A 5274-nucleotide genomic window follows, 5' to 3' on the forward strand; every position below is an offset into this window, starting at 1 on the left:
TTTACCTCACTGATAAACCAGATGTGGATCCGGACCTCCAAAATATAATCGGTTTGTTCCTGTCACCTCCTCAACCGGTCCACCAGGTTTCGTCCGAATCTGTCCATGTAACGTTTGGAAATATCATGCTCACAGACAGACAAATAAACAAATGGGTGAAAGCCATTTATGCAATACTTACAATATATATATATATATATATATATATATATATATATATATATATATATATATATATATATATATGTATATAATACAGTATTTATTCTACATGAAAGCCATTTTCGACTGCAAGTATGTGAACAAAATGGAGAAAAAGTGTAAAGTTCATCCTGATATTCTCCCAGAATGCTCCTCAATCTTGCAAAATGTAAATGGGACTTCCAGAACAGACGCCATTGTTCGATTGAGTAATGTGACTGTGACACAGTCCTCTCCGTCAGTCCCCCACCCCACCCACTTGACACCTGTGATGCGCAGGGTAACACACATCCACCACCCAAAACATCACGTGTTTTGTGTACGACCTTCATGCAATTATTGAAATGGGGTTTTCATACAATGCGGCCCTTGAGATGTGTTTTCGACCAAGTTTTTAAAAACGTTTTTTTTGTTATTTTGTTGGCTGACCCTGGGGCTTAACCGATACATAGCATGATATTTCCAAAAAAACAAAACCTGTCAAAGGGCGGAGGAGCTCCTTATGAGCCAACGGCCATCCATATCTAGTGCCCAACTGTGTCTGCGGACGTCCTCCTGCAGTTGGGTTACTTCTTATAAGGAGGTTGGTGGCAGGATTTGCACTCCAGCCACCGTAAAACGCTTCATTCCGCAAAACGCAAAAACGCAAAAAAATCTGAAAACCCACTCCGTGGGAGTACCTCCTGTGCAGCTTCCCTTCGCAGGGCAGCTCACCGGATGATGGGATTGGGGCAAAGCCTTCGGGACCCCCAATCTTTGATAGGAGGGAAACCACGGGGTAACATCCCTGGGTCAGATTGCGGGAGAGTGTGTCGGAGTGGTGCTGAGGTGTCGTCCACCAGACGGCGGTCTCCTTGGGTTAACCTGAGGCGGTCCCTTCGGGTGGGTGCCTGGAATGTCCTATCCCTAAGAGAGGATGATCACCTGTCTCTGTTATCATCTGAGCTCAAGCGTTTGGACATCGGGATTGCAGCTCTCTCTGAGGTTCGGAGACCGGATTGCGGCGAGATAATGGTGGGTGGTTACACCTACTATTGGTCTGGTCGCTCTGATGGTTACCATACCCAAGGAGTTGCTGTAGCTGTGTCCAATAAGCTGACCCCAATGATAATTGAGGTAACACCGGTCAACGAGCGTATTATGAGATTAAGGATTCGTCACTCCTTAGGTGTCATTTCCCTGGTCTCTATTTATGCTCCGACTGAGGCGAGTGATCTTACCGTGAAGGACACATTCTACGCCACACTCGAGTCTGTGGTTGATCAGTGCCCCAGACGAGATACACTTCTAGTCTTGGGGGATTTCAATGCATCGACTGGAACTGATAGGGATGGTTATGAGGTGTGTGTTGGTCCCCATGGGTCAGGAACTATGAACCAGAATAGCACTAAGTTCCTTGACTTTGCAAGAAGTCATGGACTTAGGGTGGCTGGTTCATGGTTTCAGCGCCCGCAAGCTCATCGCTGGACTTGGTATTCCAACGCTGGCGGTGTGGCAAAGGAGATTGACCATGTCCTCATTGACGGTCGTTGGAGGATGATCCAGAACTGCAGGGTCTACCGGAGTGCTCAGTTCCTCAATACTGACCACAGGCTTGTTGTAGCAACTCTAAAGCTGCACCTTAAATCCTGGAGAATGGTACCATCCCAGCCTAGGCTGGATGTTGCCAAGCTCAGGGATGAGAGAGTAGCTGAGGAGTTTGCGAACAGGCTGAGTGGACACTTGGGGGTCTGGGTGCTTTGGGGGTCCTGAAGAGTTGTGGAGCACCTTCAAGACCACCGTCCTTGATGTTGCCGGTGGATGCCTTGGAGTTCACCGCAGGGCAAAGAAGAATTTTGTCTCTCAAGGGACACTGGATACCATTGACCAGAGTCGCAGGGCCAGGCTGAATGGCAGAGCTGAGCTGTTCAGGGAGCTGAGGCGTAAAACTGTACGTGCACTGAGGGTGGACAAGGAGGCCTATGTGCGAGGAATCTGTGAGGGGTAGAGCATCACCTGTGGACAGGTGATTCTCGTCCCGCTTACAGGGGAATTCGCGCATTACGTTCATCCAAGCCCATCCCTCGGAGCACTGCAGTTCGAGCAGAGAGTGGTAGGCTCTTGACAGAGGAGTCTGAAGTGAAGGCCCGCTGGGCCGGTTACTTTGAGCGGTTGTACCAGGCTGATCCCCCAGCTGTCGAGTTGGACGTCAAGGGTGTTACAATCCCTGTTGCTGACCCTCGAATCAACTGTGGTCCACCATCGCTTGTGGAAACATGGGCTGCGGTGAACCAGTTGAAACGGGGCAAAGCTCCAGGGATCTGTGGCATCCATGCCGAACTTCTCAAGGCTGGTGGAAATGCTGCACTCGCGTCGTTGCATGCAGTTTTGTGCTCTGCCTGGAACACAGGCATCATCCCAACTGACTGGAAGAGGGGCCTTGTTGTCCCTCTCTGGAAAGGGAAGGGTGATCGCCAAGACTGCAACAACTACCGAGGGGTGACGCTGCTCTCAGTGCCGGGCAAGGTCTTTGCTCGGATAATTCTTGATAGGGTTCGCCACCATCTGCTTGAGCACCAGCGTCCAGAGCAGTCAGGCTTTACACCAAAGAGGTCAACGATTGACCGTATCCTTGCACTTCGTGTCCTCACCGAACGCAGACGAGAGTTTCGGCAGGGGCTGCTTGCAGCCTATGTTGATCTCTGTAAAGCGTTCGATTCAGTGAATCGGGATGTCCTCTGGAGGATTCTTGGTCTTCGTGGGGTGCCACCAAAACTGATCGATCTGATGTCTGAACTCTACTCTGGTACTGAGAGTGCTGTGAAGTGTGGTGGTACCATCTCTGACTTATTTCCAGTTGTTACTGGAGTTCGTCAGGGGTGTGTACTTGCCCCCACACTTTTCAGCACTTGTATGGACTGGATTTTTGGGAGGATGTCGGAGAGATCAAGTTGCGGTGCATCGTTTGGCAATGTCAAGATCTCGGACCTTGATTTTGCAGATGATGCAGTCATCTTTGCGGAGACTTTAGACATCCTCTTGGGGGCCCTCGAGGTGCTGAATGAGGAGTCGGAGCCGTTGGGATTACGGATTTCTTGGGTCAAAACAAAGATCCAGGCTTTCGGTGACATCTTGGATGCTGCTGTCCTGTCTGTGTCTGTTTGTGGTGAGGATGTTGAGGTCGTGGATAGATTCACTTACCTTGGCAGTGATATTCATGTCTCCGCAGGTTGTGAGCCGGAGGTCAATAGACGTCTGGGTCGGGCCTGGGGAGTCATGGATTCACTGGATCATGGGGTGTGGCGCTGCCGGTACCTGTGCGGGAGGACGAAAGTCCGAGTCTTCAGGTCCTTGGTACTTCCAGTCTTGCTCTATGGGTGCGAGACTTGGACTTTGACCAAGGATCTGAGACGGAGACTTAATTCCTTTGGTACCAGGTCTCTTCGGAGAATCCTTGGCTATCGCTGGTCGGATTTTGTGTCCAACGAGCGGTTGCTGAGAGAGACTCGGATGAGATTTGTTACCTGCATAGTCCGTGAGCGTCAGCTGCGGCTGTATGGACATGTGGCTCGTTTTCCTGACGCTGATCCTGCTCACCAGATTCTCTCAGCGAGGGAGTCTCATGAGTGGAGGAGGCCAGTGGGCCGACCACGTGCCTCATGGTTGCAGCAGGTTGACCATCATCTCAAGGAGATGGGGATGGGCCTGGCATCTGCCTGGGGGATGGCCAGACGGAGGCCCCTGGAGTACCGGCGGAAAGTGGACGCAGCGACGCGCTGTTCTGGCACATGCTCCCATACCTGACCTGACCTGATATCGCAGAAAAGGGAGGACAAACTCCATTTTATTGCCCATGATTTTGGAATGAGATGTTGAATGAGCACGTGTCCACATGCTTTTGGCCATGTAGTGTACCTCCGCAACGCTGAACAGTTTACCTTTTTACCTCACTGATAAACCAGATGTGGATCCGGACCTCCAAAATATAATCGGTTTGTTCCTGTCACCTCCTCAACCGGTCCACCAGGTTTCGTCCGAATCTGTCCATGTAACGTTTGGAAATATCATGCTCACAGACAGACAAATAAACAAATGGGTGAAAGCCATTTATGCAATACTTACAATATATATATATATATATATATATATATATATATATATATATATATATATATATATATGTATATAATACAGTATTTATTCTACATGAAAGCCATTTTCGACTGCAAGTATGTGAACAAAATGGAGAAAAAGTGTAAAGTTCATCCTGATATTCTCCCAGAATGCTCCTCAATCTTGCAAAATGTAAATGGGACTTCCAGAACAGACGCCATTGTTCGATTGAGTAATGTGACTGTGACACAGTCCTCTCCGTCAGTCCCCCACCCCACCCACTTGACACCTGTGATGCGCAGGGTAACACACATCCACCACCCAAAACATCACGTGTTTTGTGTACGACCTTCATGCAATTATTGAAATGGGGTTTTCATACAATGCGGCCCTTGAGATGTGTTTTCGACCAAGTTTTTAAAAACGTTTTTTTTGTTATTTTGTTGGCTGACCCTGGGGCTTAACCGATACATAGCATGATATTTCCAAAAATTCATTGCCCCGATATGTTCTACTGGATCAGGCATTGCGTGGCCGAAGTATGCGGCGCGCTCTACCAAATGCCCTTCTAGTTCCCCTCGCAGAAGGAGAGGGGATTGCTTTTGGGTCCGTTTGTTTTTGTCTGTCTGTCTGTTTGCGCCTTCAGGTCACAATTTTCAACCGACCTTCACAAAACTTCACCACATGGTAGAGTTTGGCATAAGGAAGAAGCCTATGGTTTTTGAGGTCAAAAGGTCAACATAGGCCAAAGGTCGACAACGAAGGTTGTGTAACTAAAATACTCAATTTTTCATCCGATTGACTTGATATTTGAAGAGGATTTTCATTTCATGTCACTGAATTCAACCAACCAATTATTTTTGAGGTCAACATGGACTAAAATATCAATATAGGCCAAAGGTCAACAACTGAGGTGGTATTTCTAAAATCCTCAATTTTCATCCGATTCACTTGAAATTTGAAGAGGAGTTACATGTTTGG

This window comes from Eptatretus burgeri, chromosome 17 (assembly GCF_056783735.1).
Source record: "Eptatretus burgeri isolate ZD-2024b chromosome 17, Ebu_testis_v1, whole genome shotgun sequence".
Taxonomy (NCBI): domain Eukaryota; kingdom Metazoa; phylum Chordata; class Myxini; order Myxiniformes; family Myxinidae; genus Eptatretus; species Eptatretus burgeri.